The 27,840-nt window shown below is 42.8% G+C and overlaps 1 protein-coding gene across 2 annotated transcripts in view; it reads right to left on the bottom strand.

The window, feature by feature from the left end:
- LOC124711205 (alpha-tocopherol transfer protein-like) overlaps window positions 1–27,574 on the bottom strand; it is a 128,475-nt gene extending 100,901 nt beyond the window's left edge. The window contains exon 1 of one of the 2 annotated variants that reach the window (XM_047241149.1): window positions 27,446–27,574. The gene's annotated coding sequence lies outside the window, so the exon portion shown is untranslated. The remainder of the gene's footprint in view (window positions 1–27,445) is intronic. The other variant, XM_047241148.1, reaches the window with a different exon arrangement.
- Window positions 27,575–27,840: the final 266 nt, after the last annotated feature.

Here is a 27,840-nt window from a genome sequence, read left to right as displayed (position 1 = left end):
GTCAGATTGCTGACAAAGTAACAGTGAAAGAACATGAAGAACTATGTGTGTATGTGTTACTAAAAAGATGCCAAAACTCTTACAGAGGTCTCTCTGTTCAGAAAAAGCGCACGTCGGTCAACGACCAATCTCATGTTGGATGGTTGGTTGTGTTCGTGCGTTTTTTATTTTATTTTATTTTATTTTTTCTCCCGCTAGGGAATTTTCCATCAGAAGTTTCTATCACCTGGTCAGATGGTAAACAAGGATGTCGGGCAACTAATTGTAGCGCGTTTGAGGAATGTTTTGCACAGGAGGCGACCTGAATTCTGAAAAAACCAGACTTAGATGTTGCCTTATGGCAATGCGAAGGCTTACAAGTCTCTCCTTGTCCGCAATATATGGCAAAACATCAGATTACCATCCACCTTATCTTCCGGAAATAGACTTTTTCCTATTCCCAGACTTCAATCCACGTTTAAAAAGCGTCATTTCCAAACCACGGAGGATATTCAGAGCAGCGCTACAAGAGGCCTGCGTGTCATCCCAGAATGTGAGTTCCAGGAGGCTTTCCAAAAATGGAAGAAACATTAGGAACGATATACTGCCAGTGGGTGTAGTGGGGACTACTATGGTGAGAGCAGTTCTTAAAATATAGTGCAATGAGTAATAAGGAAGTTACAAACAAAGTTTGGCCTTGCTTTGAACAGCCCTCGTGTAAACTCCGATACGCTTTGACTCATGCGTCTCGTATCGATTATCGTGGCACGTGCAATGTCAGTTAACTAGCAACATGCTGTCATGTTCACTACACACCTATCTGTAACAAACTGCTCTGCTATCTCGTCTTCACGTGCTCCAGACGCCGCATCAAACCGAAACATCAGGGTGCCACACAGGACACATCTTCAAATGGGACAACCATCACGCGACTTTTAGGAAATGATTCAAATGGCTCTGAGCACTATGGGACTTAACATCTGAGGTCATCAGTCCCCTAGAACTTAGAACTACTTAAACCTAACTAACCTAAGAACATCACACATATCCATGCAAGAGGCAGGATTTTAAGTTGCGACCGTAGCGGTCCTGCGATTCCAGACTGAAGCGCCTAGAACCTCACGGTCACAACGGCCGGCCGACTTTTATCCTTTCAGGATGTCTCTTGTTTTGAGGGGTATTTATTTTTCCCAATTTTACGCTTATTGAAACTTGGCAGGCGGCCGAAGTCAATTCGCAACGTTGAGCGGTGCTGCCGAGTAAGACGGCAGTGAGCAGTATGCCGATTCCCATGGAGGTAGAACTAGCAACCGGTGCACATTGCGTGATGGTGAACCATAAGCCGTGCGAGCGGATTCTACTCGACAGAAAAGATGCAGGGAAACCAATAATGTTCTGGTGCGAAACGTCGACTTTATTTTATTAAATAATAATTATTTAAGTCCTCTTTTGACGTAATTGGTACTAGGAGGAGGCTACAGGTCTCCAGGCTTCACTAAAATGATAACGCTATTCAGTAAACCCATAAATTCAATAAAAATGAATATTGTTAACTTACCGAAGATGTACGAAGGACTACGAAGAGTTTTGATGTGAGCAAAATGTTTCGGCTGCATGCCATGCTCGTCAGTCCGCGGTAGGACGTACTCTGAGCCCTTTCGTATGTGAGAGTAGGTGACAGAATGTATTCAGATAATGTTCATATGTAATATTCGGCATTACCACGCTCTCGGAACTTCTAAACTTTGTGGAAGGAATCGTTTCACGATACTAAACTCTTATTGTTTTATGGTGTTCGCAAATGAACGCATTGTAATGGCATCCCGGAACTTATTTCATAGAAACTACTCGTAGATACCCAAACCACTAATTACAATCACAGGTCACCCGTTCACCTCTTCTGAAGAATTCGTTGCGCTACCAGATCTGCTTTTGGGGACATCATCTGTAAGATCTTGACAGAGTGCAGGTACGACTAAACCTTACGTGCCGATTCACTAAGGTAATCCAAGGAAATACCTTATTAACTGGCGGAGTTTCCGGTGGGAAGGATTGACCATCATACTGTACGTCACCTATACCACTTTCTACGAAATCGCGACAGACTGAGAAACTTGTATGGGGGTTCAAATACGCGAGAGGAGTTTGCAGTGGTCACCACTATCCAGCCAATACTAAAACTTGAATAGTTATTTTACTAATTAAATGTTATTTATTATTGCGACATTACCATTCACGATTTCGTGTGGTTTGACTTTTCTCTGGATGCCTGCTGAGGGATAAAGGAGAAGGAACGTAAACCACAGATCTTACAATGCGCATTTCAAAACCATTAGATAACGATATGCTGCTAAATACTTGGGCATAGTTTCTTGTTTGAATCGTGGAGGAAATATTACAAATAAAAGGAAAAAGATGTCACAGTGAAGCTGCGCGAGTGACAGTGACAGAAAGTAAACAACACAGAAGAATCTCAAAACCGAATTTCACAGCATCTGCCATCAGAACGAAATAAATAACAATACATTTCAAGCAGTGAAGCTGTAGGTACTATAATCAAGACATTAGCATTTTGAATCTGGTAAGTTGGAATAGAGGAAATTAAATGGTTTTGTTCGTTGAGAGGCAAAATTTCTCAAGTGATTTGAGAATAGGAAAAACAAGAAGCAGAGTAAAACAGAAGAATAAATTATTACTTTTTCACGGAAAAATTAATTTCTAGGCGTCAAAACTCGTGATAGGAATCAAAAATATTCTGATGTTACACATTTGGAATTCAGTGAGCCGTGTACGTAAAGCACCGTATCTGGATAAATTGGAATGAGGAGATTCGAATCGTTTGAGATGTCGCGCTATGAAAAGATGTTAAACGTGAAAGAGACGAATAGATGTAGAAGGGACGAGGAGCAAATAAAGTGTTAAATCTTCTCCAGGAGAAGCGAAAGGGAAATTGAGCAAGTCATAAAGTACTCCCAGGCAAGTTAATATGGTAACAGTAAACGAAGTAAACAGGATAAAAGGTGTTGATAGATGACATAAAACGCAACATAAACCATCATTAAGGAAGAACTGCATTGTGGAGTTGTTGGATGACAAGTTCTCTTCCGGATTTCTCTTCTCAGTCGGAAATATTTTATTTATTTGTTTGTTCACAGTACAGCCGCAAAAATGAATTTATAAAGAGTGTTGTTATTTATTGTTTGTTGATAGCGGCGGTAGACGGGGATGGACGAAATTTGATGGTGGCACATGGGCTATAGATCTTGAATACCATCAAGCGATGTCTGGCAACTATGCAATCATTGAACGAAGAATGTTACACACCCTCTCTCCGTGGTAAATTATAGAGACATTTGGAATTTAACCCTAGGGTATACAGGCCGGTGATCAGAAAAAGTACGCCATCATCGCTGTTCCTTTAAGGACCAAATTTTAGAGACGAAAATTTCTTCCACAAGCAGTATTCGAACCAGCTACGGCCAGGACAAGCGCAGCACATCTAACGTGTGTTAGTGATTTCGGTTCAGGAGGCAAAGAAATACTGTAGATGATGTTTGTAGTTTAAAAGCATTCAGAGAAGAAGAACAATATTCGGGGTATCGTGAGATGTGGAGTTACGTGAAAGAAGTTGAAAGACTCAGAGTACGACGACGGGAAAAGAAAGATTACGATTTAACATCTGTCGGCTACGGCGTCAGTAGGTTCGAGGTACAAGCTAGAATTGCACAAGTATAGGACGGGAATCGATTTTAGCCTTTTCACAGGAACCAGATCTTTGTTGATTTTGGGGAATCAAGTTAAATTTAAAACTGGACGCTCTGACTCTCTTTCCAAATGGGTCTTAGTTGTCTTGACGACTTCATCAGGAACTGGATATCACTGCCACTAGAGATGAAAATTTCTCCTACAGCTAAATTTCGAAACGGCTGCAACTAGATCATGTGTCACGACTTCAACGTGTGTTAGCGATCTAGTCTGCCGACAAGTGTACACACATCAAAAAAAGATTTGCATCACCCCGGATCCCAGACCTCCAGAAGACAGACGTTGACTGTGGATATCGTATCACAGACGCAGTCCCTTTGACTGTTCAGAGATATCACTAAACCCTACCTGGGTGTTGTGTGATGTCCTTAGGTTCGTTAGGTTTAAGTAGTTCTAAGTTCTAGGGGACTGATGACCATAGCTGTTAAGTCCCACAGTGCTCAGAGCCATTTGAAACCCTACCAAAGATATAAACAACTATGCAAGAGCAGTGCCTATTAGGCGGAGGGGCTCCGACAGCCGATCAGTTCCAGTCATTCCACCAGGAAGGAGGTACACAACTGGTGCTGTCTGTAGTTCAACCATATCTAGACGGTCAATACGGCGGTTCGATCGCGTCCGATTGTTACTTTGTGCCAGGAAGGGCTCTGAACAAGGAAAATGCCCAGGCGTCTCGGTCTGAACCAAAGCGATGTTGTTCGGACATGGAGGAGATACAGAGAGGATCTGTTGATGACATGCCTCGCTGAGGCCTCCCAAGGGCTACTACAGTGGATGACCTCTACCTACGGATTATGGCTCGGAGGAAATCTGACAGCAACCCCACTATGTTGAATAATGCTTTTCGTGCAGCCAGCCACAGGACATCGTGTTACGACTCAGTCTGTGCGCAATAGGCTACATGATGCGCAGCTTCACTCCCGACGTGCATGGCGAAGTCCATCTTTGCAACCACGACACCATACAGTGCGATATCGATGTACACAACAACACGCCGAATGGACCTCTGAGGATTGGCATCACGCTCTCTTCACCGATGAGTGTCGCTTATGCCTTCAACCAGAGAATCATCGGAGACGCGTTTGGAGCTAATCTGGTCAGGCTGAACGCCTTCGACACACCGTCCATCGAGTGCAGCAAGGTGGAGGTTCCCTCCTGTTTTGGGGTGGCATTATGTGGGGCCGACGTGCGCCACTGGTGGTCATGGAAGTCGACGTAACGGCTGTACGATACGTGAATGCCATCCTCCGACAGATTGTGCAGCCATATCGGCGGTATATTGGCGAGGCATTCGTCTTCTTGGACAACAATTCGCGGCACCACCGTTCACATCTTGTGACTGACTACCTTCAGGATAATGGAAATGGAAATGAGCGTATGGCATCGCTGGCCAGGAGGCCCCTATTCGGGGAATGGCATCTCTCGACCAGAGTGGCCAGCATATCCTCCAGACATGAACCCTATCGAACATGCCTGGGATTGATTGGAAAGGCCTGTTTATGGACGACGTGACCCAACAACCACTCTGAGGGATCTACGCCTAATCGCCGTTGATGAGTGGGACAATCTGGACCAACAGTGCCTTGGTGAACTTGTGGATAGTATACCACGACGAATACAGGCATGCATCAGTGCAAGATGACGTGCTACTGGGTATTAGAGTTACTGTCGTGTACAGCCATCTGGACGACCACATCTGAAGGTCTCGCTGTGTGGTGGTACAACATGTAATGTGTGGTTTTCGTGAACAATAAAAAGGGCGGAACTGATGTTTATGTTGATCGCATTTACAATATTCTGTACAGGTTCCGGAACTCTAGCAACGGAGGTGATGAAAACTTTTTTTGGTGTAAGCAGTTGGATTAAAACAAAAAAAAAAAGTCTTTGGGGAAGATTTGTCAGGACGGAAAGAGACAGAAGGATGACAGTGAAGAGTGATGCAGATGGTTGAGATCGAAGTGAGGGAGAAGTTTCTCACAAAACTACTAGGGAACAGTCGTGATTACGTCGAGTGCGTTGCGGTCCGACTGTGATTGTCGCCGCGTACAAAGCGTCTGCCCGACGCAACGCTCCTAGGCGACGCCATGTTGCGCAAGCCAGGAAGAGAAGCAGCCGCTTTCTCCAGTGGATGACGCAACGCAGTGCAGCCCCTGGCCGAGTTCCAGGGCTCCAGGTGACCGGTGGCCGGTGCTCCGGGGATGGGGCCTCTCGGCCCTCCAGCGCTGACCCGCCAGCTCCACAGGCCGGTTCCAGGAAAATCCCAGCCGCAAACAAAAACTGCTAGTAGCAGCTGACGAGTAGCATTGTTTAGTTGTTCAACTGCTATTACGAAATAATGTTAATCACACTGGTAACTGTAATGACAGACTTTTTTTTAATTTATGAGGCGTTATAAGAGTATTATACTTCTTTTATTTTACTGGGAATTTAATCAGTTGTGATGAGGTCCATTCAGTATGAGGAGATTCTTGTACAAACAAGCATCGACAGTGACATACAATCAGCCATTGCAGCGTCAAACCGAAAGCCTCGAACCCTGGCTGAGAGTCACATTAACATTCATTTGTTTTTATTACTTTAAAGTGCACCTGTTTGTCTGCCGTGACACGAACGATCCCGGAAGAAGAGTCGTGTTCAGCTTTGGTAAACAGCGCTGCTAATCAGATATTACTAGTAATTGTGTTTGCGGCTGGGATTTCCCTAGTGCCGGCCTGTTGCCATCACCCCGTGGATCTAGCGAGCGTTGTTGATAGTCAATAAACAGCACAGTGTAAGTGGGTGATGAAACGGGGTGAAACGCTCCATAATTGTGACAGAATCCCTTTCGTCAGCAGGCCAGTGTGGCCGTGCGGTTCTAGGCGCTTCAGTCTGGAACCGCGTGACCGCTAGGGTCGCAGGTTCGAATCCTGCCTCGGGCATGGATGTGTGTGATGTCCTTAGGTTTAAGTAGTTCTAAGTTCTAGGGGACTGATGACCACAGATGTTAAGTCCCATAGTGCTCAGAGCCATTTGAACCATTTTGAACCCTTTCGTCATGGACCAATTCAATTGGCCTCAGATTGTTCGGGGAGTCGACCTCAGGACCACTGGGTCAGCAGCCAATAGACCTAAACATTAGGAAAGCAACTAACAATACCACAGCATATAATGGCAACAGTCAACCAACCGCTACCATGTGAAAAAGTATCGGCTTTATTAGTACTAAAACTTAGTACTCCTCCTACGAAAACACATGTTCCATCCACAGCAGTGAAAGAGCCAGTGCCTTTCAGCTTCACTTTATTCTTGGTAACTACAGATGCTGTAGTAAAAACAACGTTATCAATGGCTCCTTCTCTCAGTCAAACGATAATAAGCTGTAGTATGCTAACTTATTTTGTGCCAGGAAAATGTGCAGCAGTGTGTCATGAAGAAGTAAAAAAGATACGAGCATAGAGTTTTGCTATATATAGGATGTGTTGCCAAACGAGTGACAACTGCAGTTTTCGTAAGATAATGTGAGATTATGCTTGCGATGTTCGACTAGTTTAAAAATAAAAAAAAAGGTCAAGCTCTGTCGTCAGGAGCCGAGACAAGTTGTGAGCGGTCAGTGGCGTCCAAGTCCTGTTGACCCGGTTGGTGGCACCTTGAGAAGGCCGAGAGTGATCAAAGTGTATTCAATCGTTCTATAAGAGTACCGACTAGGTATTTTAGAAAAAGGTACCAACTAGTAAATCGATGACACATTTAAATCAGTTTACTGATCATTGCCACAAGCAATTTGAAACCGAAACAGATCGTCGTCTCTGTGTGATAGCAGTGGACATACTATCGGTGGCAGTGCTGCTAGAGCAGAGTTATTAAACGCAGCCTTCCGAAATTCCTTCACCAAAGAAGACGAAGTAAGTATTCCAGAATTCGAATCAAGAACCGCTGCCAATTTGAGTAACTTATAAGTAGACATCCTCCGAGTAGGGAAGCAACTTGAATCACTTACTAAAGGCCAGTCTGCCGGTCAAGACTGCATACTAGTTAGGTTGCTGTCCGGGTATGCTGTTGCAATAGATCCATATTTAACAATTATATACAGCCTCTCACTCGATGAAAGATGCGTACCCAAAGACTGGAAAGATGCAAAAGTCACACCAATATTCAAGAAAGCCAACAGGAGTAATCCACTAAATTACAGTCCCATATCATTAAGGTCGATTTGCAGCAGGATTTTGGAACGTATATAGTGTTCGAACATTATGGATTACCTCAATGAGAACGGCCTATTGACACTCAGTCAACGCGGATTTAGAAAACATCGTTCATGTGAAACACAACTTGCTCTTTACTCACCGAAATGTTGAGTGCTATCGATAAAGGATTTCAAATTGATTCCTTATTTCTAGATTTCCGAAATGCTATCGACACCGTACCTCACAAGCGGGTTCCAGTCAAATTGCGTGCTTATCGACTATCGTCTCAGTTATGCCATTGGATTCGTGATTTCCTGCCAGAGAGGTCACAGTTCGTAGTAATTGATGTGAAGCCATCAGCTGAAACATAAATGAGTTCTGGCGTTCCCCAATGTAGTGTTACAGGCCCTCTGCTGTTCCTTATCCATATAAACGATTTAGAAGACAATCTCAACAGCCGTAAAGGCATCAAAAGATCAGAACAAATTGTAAAACGATTTAGAAAAGATATTTGTGTGGTGTGAAAATTGGCGACCGACCCTAAATAATGAAAAGTAAGAGGTTATCCACATGTGTGCTAAAAGGAATCAGTTAGACTTCGGTTACGCGATTAATCAATCAAATTTAAAGGCTGTAAATTCAACTAAAAACCTAGGAATTACAATTACGACCAACTTATATAGGAAAGAACACATAGAAAATATTGTGGGTAATGCGAACCGAAGACTGTGTTTTATTGTCAGAACATTTAGAAGATGCAAGAGTTCTACTAAAGAGACTGCCCACACTACACTTGTCCGTCCTCTGCTGTGCGTTGTGGGATATTTACTAGATAGGATTAACGCAGTACATCGAGAAAGTTAGAAAAACGGCAGCACGTTTTATATTATTGAGGAATAGGGGAGAGAGTATACAGGATTTGGCGTGGGCATCATTAAAAAAAAGACGTTTCTCGTTGCGGCGGGATCTCCTAACGAAATTTCAATTACCAACTTTCTTCTCCGAATGTGAAAATATTTTTCTGACGCCGACCTACATAAGGAGCAACGACCATAATAATGAAATAAGGGAAATCAGATCTCGCACGGAAAGATACAGGTGTCTGCTCTTGCCGAGCGCGGTTCGAGAGTGGAAGGTGGTTCGACGAGCCCTCTGCCAGACACTTAGGCGTGAATAGCAGCGTAGCCATGTATAAGTAGATGAAGATGTCTTAAGATGGCTGCAGTACACTAAGTCAGTGCTGACCATATTCCATGGATTCTTTAGTGTCACTTCTTTTGCTGGTGGGTAGATCGGAGTGGGGAGGGGGGAGGGGGAGGAAGGTACCAACAGCCTGCCGCAATAGTAACACCGGTTTTCATCAGATCACCGAAGTTAAGCGCTGTCGGGCTGGGCTAGCACTTGGATGCGTGGCTATCCGGTCTGCTAAGCGCTTTTGGCAAGCAGGGTGCACTCAGCCCTTGTGAGGCAAACTGAGGAGCTACTTGATAGAGAAGTAGTGGCTCCGGTCTCGTAAACTGAAATACGTCAGGGAGAGCGGTGTGCTGACCATATGTCCCTCCATATCCGCATCCAGTGACACCTGTGGGCTGAGGATGACACGGCGGCCAGCCGGTATCCGTTGGACCTTCATGGCCTGTTAGCGAGGAGCTTAGTTTTAGGGGGAAGGGCGACAGGAAGGACTAACCTTGCCAGATTCGTAGATAACCATGCCGACGCTGCGCCGTTGTGGGACAAAGGTCCAAGCAACAGAAGTTTCTTAGATGCATGAGCTGTTAAACTGATTGTGCAATGGCACAGCGTCCTTTAATTTCTACCATTTCGGCATTCTATGCAAACACGCCAAACTAACGTTTTTAACGGATCAGGGTGTGTTTGAGGGTGTATATTACAGGTTAGGAGTATTTTTGTTACTATTCCGCCATCTTCAGTCATAATATTTTGTTTTACTATTTTAGTCCAACGCATTTAGGAGCTACAACTTCCTTTTTAAGAGCAACATTGACATTTTTCCGTCACGGCTGGTTCTGTTTATCATCATCCACCCATGAAACTTCTACATTCTAATTGGGTGAGCTGATATATGAAACAGATGTAACGCCCAGAAACGTATATTCAGTCTTCGAAAATGCTGTTTCAGCTTCGAAACGCTTTGGACAAAGACATGAAAGTATACTATTTTCACTTGAAAGCTGTCTGTCAAATACACACTTTCGGTAATCAATTACACTATTATTTTATTTCCCAAGTGAGTCATTGACTGCAAACGGTTTGGTTAAATTGTATAGTCTTTCAAACTTGCGGCAAGTCACGTGTTCAGATCCGGTTCCATGTGAGTTAAACGCACCGTTCCCCGCCGAGCGAGGAAGATAGGATATAATTTGGGATGGTCGCTCGTATGGTGTTAGCAATGGTGTTGTTTTAAATGTTTTAAATGGAGCCTGCAGCTGTGTTTGATTTTTGGTGAGGAAGTTCATGTTAAAATTAGCCATAGGCACTGTCCATGTCCAAATTTATCTCCTTGTGCATTCGTGAAGCACGTATACTTCACGATGAAATTTTCACTGATTTACCTGGAAGAGTTGCTATGAACGCCACGAATGGGGATAGATCCCACGTGCAGTTTCAAACGAAGACTGATACAGAATCCAAATGCAGTCATTTGATCCGAAGCTTAGTTCGATCAACTCAGTCACGTTTGTAGTCAGTTTAGCTTATTAAATATTTTGTGTTGTGTATAGAAATAGATTCACGAGATGTTTGCATACTTGATTAACGTACCACATGACTTTGTGCTGTTCTGATGCCATGTGTTTTCTGTTCATTTCCTTTCTTCTTTTTCATTAATTGTACAGTGTGGAAGCTAAATACTTTCTCTGATTTCCACTCCCCTAATTTATGTACGTAGAAGTTGGCGTAATCTTAACTCTGCCACTATTACATGATCACGTGTAGTGAGAGGTAACCTTTTTCTCTTACAGTCTGATGCATTTCGTCTAATTTTTCGCATCTCAGATGGCATCCTCTACTTTAGACACTATTTATCGTAGTTCTTTACATTAATTTCTTAGGTAATATTGTAGGTGTTGACGCCGATGCTTCTCGAAGAGACGCTAACGTGATTTTATAGAAGTGTATTTGTTCAGTTTTACACGTTTGACTGTCATATTTATAGTATTGTATCTATATTCCCATGGCAGTGTGAGCAGCTCTAAGTTGGATTGCTATAACATAACTACCGTTATCGTATTATGAACTGTTTTTGGGTTCAGTTTAGTTCAACTTAACTGACACAATGCCTCCTATTTTTACGTGTAGCCGTTAATGTGCAATCCGCTAGATTAACTTTCCTTTCTCTTGTCATCGTCAGAAGTTGTTAAGTAATTTACAACATAGGTTATAACTTCATAATATGGCGTAGTTACTTCAAATCAGAGCATGATGGGCTTACTTGACACTAATAAGCCAAATTGTAAACAGAAGAGACATTTCACAGACTAAAGACGTCGTATTATTAATAAAGATATTCATAAGTATCACTTAAATGTGATTCAAGATAACTTTTCAAGATACTTCCTACTTTCAGCCAAACAGTCAAGCAAATTTAAGTTAAAAAATATGATACCAACTATACACAAAGAGAAAACGAAATCCACGAACTCTCGACATCGATACAAGTAAAATTCCTTACTCAGCAGTGAAGTGAAAGAGGGTCATACTTTATAACAAACATGGGGTGCACCAGCTTCCTCGAGCAGGTTGTCGGTTTTTTTAAAATGACGTAACATACAGACGCGTGCACTACTGACGTGGAGTTCTTTTCTTTTAAGACATTATTGATTGTTTCGTGCTTTGAAGTTTGTTTTTTATTCATTGTCATTGATTTTACGCTGGACGGCGTAGCACACGCTATAGAATCTACACCAAATCGTAAATACGCCAAGCTGTGTCTGTGCATTGGTTCGTAATGTATTCGTAGTTACATTGCTATCTATACCTAACATTTCGTATTCTGATTTGATCTTGAGGCGTAATTGTATTAGTATCGAATGAGACTATGTTCCCCTCGCTTCTGTGTATACCTTTACCTGTAGGACCAATTGTAGTTAACCTATGTGATGCTCAAGTCAACCAATTCATTGATTAATGTTTTACAGTTACAAATAATTCATCAGCATACTATTAGAAACGGTTTGTTACTTAATTTTTACATTTACGCAGTTTATTAAAGTACTTTACAGCTACATTTTTCTATTCCTGACTTTTTTAAACAAAATACCCATCACGATCCTCAGAAGCGATGTGCCTTGTGGGTTACTGCCTGTACGAGAATTTTAGAGCATTTGAAGCAATATTCGATAATCGCTGCTCGTATCAAGCCTAAAATCGAGTATGCGACGACACTGGAAAACCCTTCAGGGTTTTAAAATTATGAGATATAATTTCATTCATGGTAAAGTTTAAAATCCCTCAAGATGTGTCTGTCTATATATCTCAAAATCCTCGTCTCCAATGGAACAGCGTAAGACAAATGATGTAATCGGTAGTCAGGGGACACAGATATTTCTGTCGCCACTGAGCGTTACCTGAGAGGTTTGCAAGAATTAATTGCTCCTTAGCTGCAATTTACAGCAGTGGTAGCTATTTATTCATGGTTCAAGTAACAAACACACGGTCGACTCGATGATTACTGTATCCATGAAACAATTTGAGACGTACTAATTTTTCATTTTCTTGACTGTTCCTTGTTCATCTGTTCTCTTCAAAAGCCCACTATCCGAAATGGACTACTTTCCCTTTTTACCTGCTTTCCATTTCCTGTCATCAAGGCAAAAATACTATTAAAAGGGTGAGACGTCGCTACACACGAACGTGGCCGACGCTATTGGAGACGACATGCTACGGTGTTTAACAGCCACTCTTCAGCAACGCACAAAAAACTGCCCGGTATGGGGACCGTTATTCGACAGACAACGTATTGAAGCACTGAGCGGTAACCGGGATTTTTAAGACCGCTATTTGAGCTGCTGAGATACAACAGACATTCTAGTTGGTACCCCTAGCTTTGAATTCAAGATTAACTAGCAACTTCACAGACGTGTATCATCTTCTTTCTTCCTTGACGCAGAGGACAGCTTGCAGACAAAGGCATGTACCGCGCTCCGCTACAATCATTGATGAAATGTATTCGCAGTTGCGAATATAAAAAACCGTCAGCCTTATAAGGGAATGACAACAACGAAAATCAGTGCCGAATCGGGCCTCTAGCCCGGATTTCCGCTTAACGCTAGCGGTCGCCTTTAAAGCTTTGGGTACACGGCCAGACCCAAACTTCCTGCGTCACAACCTGTACTCGCACCCACATTATATAATTCCCGTGCGGGGGACGATATTTTAATTGAAAGTTGATGTCTGATATCGGCGGATAAATACGATCTACATCTACATCTACATTTATACTCCGCAGGCCACCCAGCAGTGTGTGGCGGAGGGCACTTCATGTGCCACTGTCTTTACCTCCCATTCCTGTTCCAGTCGCGTATGGTTCGCGGGAAGAACGACTGTCTCTAAGCCTCCGTGCGCGCTCGATTCTCTCTAATTTTACATTCGTGATCTCCTCGGGAGGTACAAGTAGGGGGAAGCAATATATTCGATACCTCATCCAGAAACGCACCCTCTCGAAACCTGGTTCAAATGGCTCTGAGCACTATGGGACTCAACTGCTGTGGTCATCAGTCCCCTAGAACTTAGAACTACTTAAACCTGACTAACCTAAGGACATCAAACACATCCATGCCCGAGGCAGGATTCGAACCTGCGACCGTAGCAGTCGCACGGTTCCGGACTGCGCGCCTAGAACCGCGAGACCACCGCGGCCGGCTCGAAACCTGGACAGCAAGCTACACCGCGATGCAGAGCGCCTCTCTTGCAGAGTCTGCCACTTGAGTTTGCTAAACATCTCCGTAACGCTATCACGCTTACCAAATAACCCTGTGACGAAACGCGCCTCTTTTCTTTGGATCTTCTCTATCTCCTCTGTCAACCCGACCTGGTACGGATCATACACTGATGAGCAATACTCAAGTATAGATCGAACGAGTGTTTTGTAAGCCACCTCCTTTGTTGATGGACTACATTTTCTAAGGACTCTCCCAATGAATCTCAACCTGGCACCCGCCTTACCAACAATTAATTTTATATGATCATTCCACTTCAAATCGTTCCGCACGCATACTCCCAGATATTTTACAGAAGTAACTGCTTCCAGTGTTTGTGCCGCTATCATATAATCATACAATAAAGGATCCTTCTTTCTATGTATTCGCAATACATTACATTTGTCTATGTTAAGGGTCAGTTGCCACTCCCTGCACCAAGTGCCTATCCGCTGCAGATCGTCCTGCATTTCGCTGCAATTTTCTAATGCTGCAACTTCTCTGTATACTACAGCATCATCCGCGAAAGCCGCATGTAACTTCTGACACTATCTACTAGGTCATTTATACATATTTTGAATAGCAATGGTCCCATAACACTCCCCTGTGGCATGCCAGAGGTTACTTTAACGTCTGTAGACGTCTCTCCATTGATAACAACATGCTGTGTTCTGTTTGCTAAAAACTCTTCAATCCAGCCACACAGCTGGTCTGATATTCCGTAGACTCTTACTTTGTTTATCAGACGACAGTGCGGAACTGTATCGAACGCCTTCCGGAAGTCAAGGAAAATGGCATCTACCTGGGAGCCTGTATCTAATATTTTCTTTGACTCATGAACGATACTGCAGTGTCTCTGTTGTTAAGAAGAAAGACGCACGCATGTCCGAAGGAACAATGCATCGTTCTTCTTAACAACAGAGACACTGCAGTACCGTAAATGATCGTTCAGTTAGTGTGAGACAAGCTAAGCCGCCGAACTGGTATATATTTATAAAGTAAAGCCTTCTTCCCACGCTAAGACAATTGCACAACAAGACTGGCTCGTTGTCAGAAGAGAGGGCATGTTTTGCGCTTTCTGCAGAGAGAGTTCCGCTGTGGCACGGATAATAAGTAAATCACAGTGTGCGATTGAAATGGTTCAGCTACTGGAAATTTACTCGAAAGTTGAAGTACCCGGTACAGTTCTACTCACGTGGGCAAAAGCGCAATTTACACAAGGATTCACCGTGAAATTCTGACGGTACATAAACCAAATGCAATGTCGCGCCCAGCTTTAGTGAGACAGTGCCAACAATTTGACCAACGCTGCACAGACGTGAGTATAGACCACCGACATCGTCCATAGACGACAATATCTAGGCAGTCGAGGAAGAAAATCCGGCGGAAAGAGACTTTCCGACGCTCCCTGACCAAGGAGCGGATTTCTGTAGTCGAGGAAGTGACCGACTAGTAAAACGTTCAAATAGTTGTTTACAGAAGCTTGTCGACTCTGTTGAAAAGAATTACTATACACTAATGGCCATTTAAATTGCTACAGCAAGAAGATGACGTGCAATAGACGCGAAATTTAACCAACAGGAATAAGATGCTGTGATATGCAAATGATTAGCTTTTCAGAGCATTCACATATCAAAAAAAAAAAAAAAAAAAATGGCTCTGAGCACTATGGAACTTAACTTCTGAGGTCATCAGTCCCCTAGAACTTAGAACTACTTAAACCTAACTAACCTAAGGACATCACACAGATCCATGCCCGAGGCAGGAATCGAACCTGCGACCTTAGCGGTCGCGCGGCATTCACACAAGGTTGGCGCTGGTGGCGACACCTACAATGTGCTGACATGAGGAAAGTTTCCAACCGATTTCTCATACACAAACACCAGTTGACCGGCGTTGCCTTGTGAAACGTTGTTGTGATGCCTCGTGTAAGAAGGACAAATGCGTACCATCACGTTTCGGACTTTGATAAAGGTCGGATTGTAGCCTATCGCGATTGTGGTTTATCGTATCGCGACATTGCTGCTCGCGTTGGTCGAGATCCAATGACTGTTAGCAGAATATGTAATCGGTGGGTTCAGGAGGGTAATACGGAACGCCGTGCTCGATCCCAACGGCCTCGTATCACTAGCAACCGAGATGACAAGCATCTTATCCGCATGGCTGTAACGGATCGTGCAGCCACGTCTCGATCCCTGAGCCAACAGATCGGGACGTTTGCAAGACAACAGCCATCTGCACGAACAGTTTGACGACGTTTGCAGCAGCATGGACTATCAGCTGGGAGACCATGGCTGCGGTTACCCTTGACACTGCATCACGGACAGGTGCGCCTGCGATGGTGTACTCAAAGACGAACCTAGGTGCATGAATAGGAAAACGTCATTTTTTCGGATGAATCCAGGTTCTGTTTACAGCATCATGATGGTCGCATCCGTGTTTGGCGACATCGCAGTGAACGCACATTGGAGGCGCGTATTCGTCATCGCCGTACTGGCGTGTCACCCGGCGTGATGGTATGGGGTGCCATTGGTTACACGTCTCGGTCACCTCTCGTTGGCATTAACGGTACTTTGAACAGTGGACGTTATTTTTCAGGATAATGCACGTCCGCATGTTGCAGGTCGTGTACGGGCCTTTCTGGATACAGAAAATGTTCGACTGCTACCCTGGCCAGCACATTTTTCAGATCTCTCACAAATTGAAAACTTCTGGTCAATGGTGGCCGAGCAACTGGCACGTCACAATACGCCAGTCACTACTCTTGATGAACTGTGGTATCGTGTTGAAGCTGCATGGGCAGCTGTACCTGTACACGACATCCAAGCTCTATTTGACTCAATGCCCTGGCGTATCAAGGCCGTTATTACGGCCAGAGGTGGCTGTTCTGGATACTGATTTCTCAGGATCTATGCACCCAAATTGTGTGAAAATGTAATCACATGTCAGTTCTAGTGTAATATATTTGTCCAATGAATACCCGTTTATTATCTGGGATTCTTCTTGGAGTAGCAATTTTAATGGCCAGTAGTGTATATGTGTGTCATTTTGAAATGCAGTGCAGCATTCAATAAAAGTTACTTGGCCCGCCGCAAGAATGTGTAGCTTACTTCTAGATTTTCCGTCTTATAACAGAATTGTGCAAATCCAAGTACCATTCTGAACTGGACTTCATGACAAGAGGATATCGAGAATTTGTTTGGCCGTTCTGATTTAGCTTTACTCAAATAATCGTACGGAAGCCAGGATGGGTATTCGACAGTTAGGCAGCAACCTCATCCTCAGTCTCCGTAAATCTCCTACCCCACCCTCAGTTTATCCTCGACACTAAATGCATCGTATACAGAACTGCCTCCTTGATGTCAATAGAACGCTAAGGTCTATTTCTCATCGTCCCATACTTCAGCTAAAATATCGATTACACAGTAGTAAGTGCCTAGCTTCCGTGCGGGAGACGACCTTCGGATCAAGCGAGTATCGAACAGCAAAGGCGTCGTGTGACCTTTAGGTTTGCATCTGAGCGTATCTGCTAGTATCTGCAAGTACAGTGTACCTTGGTTGCGTCCTGCATTCACCAGTAGCTGCTGTCAATAGTCAAGGAAGGGAGCTTGTAAACCCTACGTTTAAACTACTTCCTCAGTGAAGGAAAAAATTTAACTCCAGAATTGACATGCTTGATCATTAAGTACAAAAGATTGCTCTTATTTGCCATACAACGTCCAACCTATTACGTAAACACCTTATATCTCCCCGTCGACAAATTGGAGATCAAGGAATCGACATTAACATTGTTTTTACAGATTTCGCCTGGAACAGAAAGTGGAAAATGCATTAAAAAAATAAGCTGGGCTAACCACAATAGATTTCTAGTCACTGTAACAAGCAACTTGCAGTCTCACGTTTAATCTCCAGCGGAGGCAATGTGGTGGAGCTCTTTCGGTTGGAAAGAATCAACAATGTGCGCAGTAGCCGACATAGTGTACTCGTGTTCAGAAAAAGTGAAGTCCTGGACTGCTTCCACATCTATATTTCTCCTCCGCAAGACATCTGACGTTGTGTGGGGGCGGGTACTTCTGGTACCGTTACCTTATCGCCCCTTCCCTGTTCCGTTCGCAGATAGCGCTTGGGAAGAACGATTGTTGGTAAATCTCCTTATACGCTCTACTTTCTCGAATTTTCTCACTGTGGTCATTTCGCGAGACGTATGTGGGAGAAGTAATGTGTTGTCTGATTCTTTCTGAAACCTAATGTCTAGGAATTTTAATAATAAAACTCTCTGTGGTACATAACGCCTCTTACAGCGCTTACCACTGGAGTTTCCTAAACATCGTAACGTTCCCTCGCCGACTCTACTATCAAGTGATGAAACGTGCCGCACTTCGTGGGTTCTTGTCTATGCCTTCTATTAATCCAACTTGGTAAGTGTCCCAGGCTGATGGGCAACACTCAACAATCGGCAAAACAAGTTCAAATGGTTCAAATGGTTCTGAGCACTATGGGACTTAACTTCTGTGGTCATCAGTCCCCTAGAACTTAGAATTACTTAAACCTAACTAACCTAATGACATCACACACTTCCATGCCCGAGGCAGGATTCGAACCTGCAACCGTAGCGGTCGCGCGGTTCCAGACTGTAGCGCCTAGAAGCGCTCGGCCACCCCGGCCAGCGCAAAACAAGTTTTTCGAAAGCCAACCTCATCATCTGCAAACAGTCTCATACAACTTCCGACGTTATCCATTGGATCATTTACACACATTGTAAACAGGAAAGGTCCACTTATACGTCCTTGCGGTACTCTTGAAACTACCTAAACATGTACCGATTTTGTTGTATTGAGAGTGACGTATTGAGTTCTATCTTCAAGAATACCTTGAACACAGTCATAAATCTGGTGCGATGCTCGGTAGCCCCGTTTTATTTTTTATTTTTTTTTTTCACTGAAAGGCAGTGCACAACTGCAACAAATCCCTTCCTGAAGTCAGGGAACACGACATCAATCTGGGCCCCGATGTTTGCGGCACTCTACATCTTATAGATGAACAGAGCGAAACGACTGTCTCAAGATCTCTGTGGAAACCAAATCGTGGTTACTCTAGATCACTTCGGAAAATCGGAATGGGTCCTTAAAAATAACACAGGCCCCTCTTTCCTCTATTTTTGTCCAGCTAAACAGACGAACGAATGACACGCCAATGATAAGATCGTTAAAGATGGAACACAAGCTTCGGTGACGTTAGGCAGACACATCGACCATATCGTTTTAGAAAGAAAATCCTAGCTTTTCTTTGAAACAATTGAGTAAAACGACCCAAGACTTAACTCATAATGGTCAGAGTCCAGTGTTTTCACCTATGCGCCGTCTCACTGACACGAACCATTATTCGAATATTGAGGTAGCATTTTAATCATGCAGCTGTCCTTTCAACACTGAATGAGTTTTACGATCTTACTGTTTCTTCGCACAAAGCACAATGTTCTGTTTCCTGATACCACACGGCCCCACAGTTTCGACTATCTGTTACTGACCGTCATCGCAATGGCTAGCGTAGCGTTATAATGCTCATTAGCATTATTGAAGCCAAAAGCTGAGATGTTTTTCAGACACAAACATATTATCAGTTTCCTCCCCGAGATGTGGTATAATGAGAAGGATTCAGCTGACAACTACCCTAAATCAAAATTCTATGCCTATTCTGTCTCTCCTATATCGAAAAAAGCGTACATCTTCAAGACCAAGTTCAGAAATTGTATGTAGCCTACAAAAATGGATTTCTCAACACGTCTTGAAAGATGTAGAGAACTAATTCATCACACAAAAAGGAAATAAGATAAGAAATAAAAAGTTAGCACTGTAACTGAAAAATGATCGAATAAAAGGGACAAAAGAATTTTCGATGAAGCACTAGGAACAGGAAGGTCTTGGGGAGTGAAGTGTGAAGTACAAACTGAGAGGTAAAACAAAACCTACCCCTATTATACGTTAGTTGACAAACTGCACGTTTTGGTGCCAGACACGAAGATGAAACCAGTAGTCAGTAGTAAAAGAAGAGACCCAGACGACGACTGCTTGTTTATTGTAAGAATTAAAATCTATAGAAACAGGTAAGATGACGAACGCCTCATCTTTCCTTATAGCGGGAAGTACAAGTTGCATTTTTCAGGAATACTGCACGACTTCAAGGCCCAGTGCACTTGCGTCTTGTAAAAATTTTCGCTGTGATTGCAGCTTCATATACAATTCGTTTAAGTTTCGCTGTTACATAGTCAGTTACTCTTTATTATTTTCTGTACTTAAGTGCAAAATTAGTGCTGAGTATACATCACCGGGGCCTTCCAGATTCCTGCATTGCATATGCAGTAGGAAAAGATGTTTCAGCAATATTGTGACTATTTTCGTCTACCACTTACTGATTATAACGGCTTTCAAATTAAAACTCTTGAATACTTAGTGCTCCGCACCTTGTAAATACTTCTTAAGTCACGTCTTTTAAACACATCATTTGACAATTGTCTCCAACTTGACCAAGGAACGTCACCGTTTAAGTTTTGACAGCAGTAACGTACACAACAACTAGTGTACTCTTAGATGACCATCAATTTCTACATTATAAGGAATTGAGTAACAAGCATGTCATTGACTCAGAGATACATAACATACGCACTGACCATGAGTTCTACACTCGAATACCGATTTCATTATCAGCATTTTAAATACAATTAACTGTAGTTACGAAATACCCTTTATCAAAATGATTTCAAATTAGCATCCACGTTTTGCAAATACGTAAACCATATTAGATGTATTGCTTGAATTTATTTAGGTACTATAGTGAAGACATTAACAACTGTTTACGAAAAATAAAACAGGAGAGCTTCTGCAAAGTTTGGAAGGTAGGAGACGAGATACTGGCAGAAGTAAAGCTGTGAGTAGCGACCGTGAGTCGTGCTTCGGTAGCTCAGATGGTAGAGCACTTGCCCGCGAAAGGCAAAGGTCCCGAGTTCGAGTCTCGGTCGGGCGCACAGTTTTAATCTACCAGGAAGTTTCATATCAGCGCACACTCCGCTGCAGAGTGTAAATCTCATTCTGAAAACATAATACTTGGCAATTTCGGTATGGAAATGTTATTAGTGAAATGGGAGTGTAATCACGAAACGTAAATATATATTTTACAATGGTTTGTATTCACGGTGTCCTAGAGACTTGCTGAAGTTGATGAATGACACACATATGTATGCAAGGCTGCCCGTTATAGCGTTTATTTTTATTTTGGTATGACCGGTATTTTGTTTGCTTTATACTACCAGCGATGTATTTTGTCGTCAAAGACACTGGTAATGCCTGTTACACGAACAGGTGCTGAAAGCTCGGTGAAAATTAAACTTCAAAAAAGGAAAGCCTGCTAAATTTCTTTGAGATCACAATAAGAAATCAGTAAATACTGTAGTACTTAACGCAAAACTGTGAACACGTTCCACAGCATACAGTATTTTGTATATGTTTGAGTGTATCTTCCATACGATCTCTGGAGACGGGCATGTGGCCATATACCGGTCCAGCCAAAATAACAATAAACAATGACACAAGGGGTCTTGTATAGATATAGTCATTTATCAATATTTTAGAGTATTTCTGAGGTCACTTTTCAAATTGTTTCATGTTTCCTCCATTACATCCCCTCTCTACGGTCGTATATTGTTTGGACATTGTTAAAATGGGAATAGTACTTAATAAAGATATATTCCTGCAAGCAGAATATGATGTTCTCTAAACAGTATATATAAACTGTGAATCCTTTAGTCAAGAAGTTAAGAATATATCAACTTTTTTCACGTCTTCGATTAACTTGAGAGGAATATTGTGCCACAAAATAATATAGGATTTCAAATGCTGACTGCACATCAGTGTCCCAATTACAAGTACCTAGAAGTATTGCAGGAACTAAAATTAATAGGTCTGATAATAGTGATGGTAATTATATTATCAGTGGTAACTTCCTTTAATCACAGTCGTCATTTCCCGGATCTTGCACATTAACAACAACAGCAAAACACGGCTTATTTTGAACGAGCCCAGTGCACAGAACATCTACGAAGAGGGTAGGCCTACATAGAAAGACTTTCAGTCACACTGTTCGTGAATGAGCATATTCCCCCCCCCCCCCCCTAACCCTCAAATGCAGTAGCAAATATTTGGTTTTTCTTGATCGGAAAGGAGGATGATTAAGGTTCTAGTCCAGTCGACGACGGGATGATTAGATACGGATCTTTGGTAGGCATGGGGCACCGCAGTTTCCCTAACTCACAAGAAGCTCAGTAAAATTAGCTAATTGTGGCTACGTTAGTGTTTTGCAGGAAGAACGTGGCGGCGTCACGATATCTGTGTTAGCAAATAAACGCCGGGTGCCGGTGTGTTCGGTTAGCAAAGCAGTGCGCGGTGAAAGTGCTCCTTTCGCACTCTCGCATTCAAGTCTCCCACTGGCGGGCCGTTTCACAAGTTGTCATCACGCGACCGCGTAACTAGAAAGCTGTGAATGATATCGCGAAATGTGCGCTCTAAATGCGAGGCTTTACGTGGTGACTGACACATTTAATAGTTATTGTACGTGGAAACTGAAACATATATATACAGAAGGGTGTCCCGATAAAACAGTGATCTGGTTTTATAAAAAGATCACAATATTTTTAATGCTATGACTGTTTCCAGCTGAATTCGATGTAAAGATCCCAGATAACTATTTCCTATTATTAATAACGTTCAATGAACTGGCATAAGTGGAGCTCCCTGTAGTTGTAAAAGTAACATTTTTCAGATATTTGCAACAATATCACTTAGCATGTTTAAACAAATGAAGAGATTTTGAATTACTTCCATGTCATGGTAGAGGTGAATCGTAATTAATTGTTTTCAAGGTAGGAAGGGCATTAACTTCACGTATAGGCCATGGCTATAGCCTAACTCTTAATAAACCAGTTGATACATCAAACGGAAAGGAGGATGTAAGATGAACATCAACAAAGTTTGTTATATTTGATAATGGCCGTAGTAGAGAGGATATATATAATGCAGACTGGCAAGAAAAGCGATTGTGAAGAAAAGAAATTTGTTAACGTCGAATATAGATTTAATTGTTAAGAAGTCTTTCCTGAAAGTGTTTGCATGGAGTGTAGTTATGTATAGAAGTGAAACGTGGATGATAAAGAGTTTAGACAAGAATAGAAAACAAGTTTTTGAAATGTGGTGCTAAGAAGAATGCTGAAGAGTAAGTGAGTAGAAGATGTAACTAATGAGGAGGTACTGAACAGAATCAGGGAGAAGAGGAATTTGTGGCACAACCTGACTGGAAGTCGACAGGACACATTCTAAGACATCAAGAGATCGACAACTTAGTATTGGAGAGAAGTGTAGAAGGTAAATACTGATAAGTAACTCTGTCCGGAAATGTACAATTTGGGTATAAAATCAGTTTGATGGTCGTATCACTTACAAATATCCCGCCTTACGGTACGCACGCATCACACGCTATTTTCTGCCGACTACAACAACGGCGGTTAGGAAGTGGTACATTCACAGCTAGGAGGGTTGAGCGTGGTGCTCCATGGACGCCCCGCACTCTTCATTTGAAGGGGACATCCTTTGTCACGTGGAAGATATGTGCTCGGAACTTTGCCCATGCTGCGGCCTCCTGAAGAGCACTCAGGTCAGATTTTACTGTCTCCACTGTGAGCGTACCTTGAAGTGGAAGATTTGAAATTGATTCGTTGTTGAAACTTACCTTGCATCCAAACGGTACCTTTCCAGATGTGGGTACCTTATCATAACTTTATCTACTAAGTCCCCACCTAGAAGCCTGTAATGGGAACAGCGAAACACCCTGTATTTGCAGAAGCAATCAGTGCTCAGAGGTTAAAAAAAGGTCTGCTGTGAATTACTCGTTACTACAATGGTCTAGTAATCACAGGGAACTAGGTTCAGACATGAGCCAGTCCACCGCGCCTAGATTCTCCTTGATTTACTTAACCACGTCTATTAAAGAAGGCCACGACCTATACTTAGTGTTCTCGACAATTCTAGTAGTGGTTCGTATCTTCTGACGCTACAGACAACTGAATGTCGCATAATGAGCTGAAGATCAAATGTCTTGGATGTTACCGAGTGAGATGCAGCAGTACTTATAGCGTTCGCACTGGTAAAGGCCTCTCGATCACTAACTGACAAAGAAAATATAAAAGAGGCAGAATTGAAGTCATGCACTGAAATTTGACCTGTAACATTTTGTGCTTTCATTAAAACACGAGTTCTTCACTCCTCCATACAAATGCACTGACTATCACTACCAATCAGACTTGCTGGAATCCGAGGAGACTAATGTGTATTCCTCTCGTAAATCACAATGTTGCCTGATCCGAACGAGTGTTAAAGTATCCACCAATAGTGACGCAAGCAGTTGATGTGTATACCTACACACAGAGGAGAATCAAGACGGTAGCCGAATGAGCGAAAGGAGATTGTACAAGTGGATGAGACTCCACTATTTTTATAAGAACATTTTAGAAGATAAGTAGAAATGTAAAGGAGAAACGACAGATACTACAGTGGCATAAGAGTAAGGTTGTTACACTTAAGATACTCGATTCATGTGCAGAACGAGCAGACTTTTGGTATCCCATGATTTCCATAAACCATCTCAGGCTATATCCCGGATCATTGTCTTAACAAGACATCGGCCAATTTCCTCAACCCTGTTCGTCCCTCTGAGTTTGCGCTCCGTCCGTGATTATATTGAATTAGACCATACAACCTCTGCTGTCAATTATCTAGATCGTTCGATGAATCAAGGATGGATTATAATAGCAGAAGTGATGTTAGAAAAACAATGAACTTCTATGAAGAACCATCTAGGAAAAATCTGAATGATAGGTTGACCTAGTCTCCTGATTGCTAGACCAAATTGTCAGCTGCTGAATTAGCAGTCCTCAAATACGAACTGCCACAACAGAACGCTAACACTTTTTTCCGTGTCTCATAAAGTCACTCCGGAAACCTGTCAATTAGCAGGACAGTTTTTCTAACGAAGCAATGTCATCCTCAAATCTATATACCTCTTGTAAATAACGTATTAACATTTTCGGAATATTCCGTCGGTACTTGAACGAACGTAGACATATTAAAATATGAAATAAACATATCTGATGATCCACAACAATATTTATACCATAGGTCGTTGTGAACCGGCTTTCGGCTTTTTAAGTTGTCTAAGGGTGGCCTAGAAAGCTGAAAGCCGGTTCACCACGAACTGCAGATTAAATTTTTTGTGGAACGTGAATACTGTATATTTGAGTTTTTAAAGAAAGGATTCTTTAAAGAAAATAACTTTTTCACGTGATATCGAAAGGCTTTATACAGGTAACCCAGGAATGTAACTGTAATGTTTTGCAATGTCCATTTTTACAATAATGAGCACACTGTGTATTGTGTGGCAGAATACAATCGCACACATTTCGCATCAATAGTTTGATACATTAAGTGATTTGGAAAGGAGGAAATTAGTTGTTCAAATGTGCTCTAATGCTCCAGTTGGCCTGTCAATTGATAGGTGAAAAGTTTTCTTTTATTTGTATTATTTCAACATGTCTACACACGCCTTCACACTCGTGTTGATTAATGATTTAGATGGCTAATAAAGTTGCCACAATTATTTTGGTTTCTATGATAAATACTTAACAATTGTGAAAAAGCCTGTAATGTGGAATCACGAAGACGCACAACAGAAAATACTCGGTAACGCAAAAACCATCAGGTGCCAAACCACCACGATGTTGTTGCTATTGGTGCGGCAGCAGCTCAGCGTAGGGTCATTGTGCCAGATGTCCACTGTAGTTAGTTAATCCACAGAGGTGCACATCGGCCAAATCTTCATCAGAAAACATCACCATGCTGCAGTGTTTCACAGTCAGCGTACAACTAATGCTGGCAGGAAGACAACTCCGAGACAGAACCGAGCAATACCGACTGAAAGCTTGAAGGAGAAGAGTAAAGTGGGCATTACTGTTGTCGACACCAAGTTTCAGTGCAGTACAGATACAAAAACAATAGGAATAAGAAAGCAAACAAGATGTAACTACACTGTAACGAGCACCGGAGGCCACGAGACACGTATAACAAAATACTCAGGAAATATCGCTGAATATCCTGAGAAATTTTTGTGGGTGCCATCCTATCAATTGGGAATTCGAACTCCCTTATCACAACAAGCGAACCACCTTGATCGGTGGCATCTGCCAACATGAGGAATTAAGACCCACAGTGCAAGTATTTGGTGTAAGGCAATATCTCTAACAAAGAGAAAGAGCCCGATGGAATCCAACTACGAGATAAATGAAGAACATCTTGAGCACATCACATCATGTAAGTTTTCAGGCGGTATGAAATGGGACGATCGCAGAAAATTTGTGTTAGGGAAGAGACAGAGAAGATTTGCATTTGTTGGAAGGCTCTGGGAAGACGAGACGCTTCTGCAAAGGAAGTACCGTACAAGATACTACTGCAACTTCCTGTAAAGTATTGTACAAGTATTCGAGTCCTCATCAAGTTGGCATGACAACAGAGATCGGACGAATTGATAGACGCGCCGTTTGCATCGTAGCAAGCCTATATGACTCATACAGCAGTGCAACAGAAATGCTTGGGGAACTTAAATAACAATCCTTAGAAGAAAGAAGACGTATAGTTCTCACTAAAGCTTGAACACTAAGTAAAGACATTAATGAAATATTTTAAACATACAACTGTTCGTAAGTTAACGGTAAGATAAAGGTATATATCTCTACAGGGTTAAATTACGAAACATAAACTCACTGGCACAGTCAGCTAACAAACCCCATCACATCTGAGATTAATGTATTATATTATGTAACTGTAATGCACCTGATGATGGAATCATGCTGCTGAAACGCTGCTTGATAATAAATATTAGTAAAAAGTGACTGAAGCAGTAAAAAAATATTTCAAAAAATTTATAATACATTTGCTGACCGAAACCATTTACATTCAATATGGATAAATTAAAGTATAAATCTAGACATCTACTTTTCGAAGAAAATTGAGCGACCGTCGCACACATCCTCTAGAGATCGTGGGAATAAGATACCAGAGCTTACGGCATCTACAGAGACATGTAGGTAGTCATGTATCGAAAGAATTATCGATAACATTGGTACGAAGTACCCTGCACCAGGTATTCCCCAGTGGCTTGTGGAGAATTTATGTAGATTTAGATTGCTTAGCCCATTCACAAATCCAGCAAGAGTCTCAATTACTGTTACGTCTTAGCGCCCTTTTCTGTCCATAGATCACGAAACACAATGGACCCCTTTGATCTGTGGCTTCCGCAAATGAATCTGTGCTACCTGATCGTCCTCCAAGCACACTTCTTACCTTACCTTCTGTTGAAGTACTTTGTGGTATAGTGCCTGATGGTGAGTTTGCGTTTGAAACGTGGAGCGTTGTAAGACAGTGTGGCGGATCTCTGGTATTCGTATCGGATTTTCCTGTACTGAGTGGCTGGGCAGGTACGGGCCTTGCCACTGGTGGAAACACGTACCTTTGAGGTGTTGGTGTGCTCGCCGTGCCTTGGACTGGTGCTGAGGGCGTGAGTGCAGCAACGCGCTGGACTGCCGGGCTGGGACTGCTCGGAAGACGCTCTGTGCGGGCCTTGATGGCTGGGACGTTCTCCCCCTACCTCTTCCCCTCGGCGCTCGTTCCTACCTGGCAGCTTTCTCCGCCGGCACGACGTGGGAGGAGTGGGGAGTGGAGAGTACGGAACCCTGGCCTTGCTGGTCTGCCGCTTCTCGGTCTGCTGGAGGCGCTGCCCTCCCGGGTTTACCCAGCCGCGGCAGGAGTCTGCTGACGGGCTCGGCTGCGTACAGGGCCTCAGGGACCTCACTCTACTTCCGGTGCCTGGTACCTACCCACTGAATGACGTATGCGGTGCACTAG

This window comes from Schistocerca piceifrons, chromosome 8, assembly GCF_021461385.2.
Source record: "Schistocerca piceifrons isolate TAMUIC-IGC-003096 chromosome 8, iqSchPice1.1, whole genome shotgun sequence".
NCBI lineage: Eukaryota > Metazoa > Arthropoda > Insecta > Orthoptera > Acrididae > Schistocerca > Schistocerca piceifrons.
The sequence above is the reverse complement of the archived record's forward strand: the minus strand, read 5'-3'. Positions and strand labels throughout refer to the sequence as shown.